Raw genomic sequence first — 840 nt, 5'->3', positions numbered from 1 at the left:
TAAAGAACATTTATATGTATGTGTGTATGTGTAAAGCTGTGTATAAATATATATATATATATATATATATACATATATATATATATATATATATATATATATATATATATATTCATTTAAATTATTGTTAAGACAATTTTGTCTATATATATATATATATATATATATATATATATATATATATATATATATATATATATATATATATATATATATATATATATATATATATATAAATTTAGACAAAATTGTCTTAACAATAATTTAAATGAATATGGGTAAAAAGTATTGGGCGTGGCCACCGCTGCTGCTCACTGCTCCCCTCATCTCCCAGGGGGTGATCAAGGGTGATGGGTTAAATGCAAAGAATAAATTCGCCACACCTAGTGTGTGTGACAATCATTGGTACTTTAACTGTATTATTAGTCACGTGTCTCCAAAGTGTTTTGCATGCATGTGATACCTGATATTTTGGCGCCATCTAGTGTATTTATTGGTGAAGAATTATACTTTTTTGAAAATAAAGGGTACATTCACTGTAAATATGTTTCTATTTATAATAAAATATATCCTGATAGTAACATTTTTACAATTGATGTTTTGCATCAAATTTGTCCATAACGAATTAGGGAGTACATTTGTGTGACCCGGATGTCATAAGGTTTGACACGTAAAAAGTATTTACTCCACGTTTACTCCATTTTCCACGTGGGTACAAATTGTTCAAATGCGGTGTCACTTCACTATGCGAGTATATACTATATGGGTCACTCAAAGTTGGTCGCTATTATGTAACCATATCATGTTTTTTCTGGCATGAGCCCGCAGCGCCACCGTGAG

The sequence above is a fragment of the Entelurus aequoreus genome, linkage group LG22 (assembly GCF_033978785.1).
Source record: "Entelurus aequoreus isolate RoL-2023_Sb linkage group LG22, RoL_Eaeq_v1.1, whole genome shotgun sequence".
NCBI classification, from domain to species: domain Eukaryota; kingdom Metazoa; phylum Chordata; class Actinopteri; order Syngnathiformes; family Syngnathidae; genus Entelurus; species Entelurus aequoreus.
The sequence above is the reverse complement of the archived record's forward strand: the minus strand, read 5'-3'. Positions refer to the sequence as shown.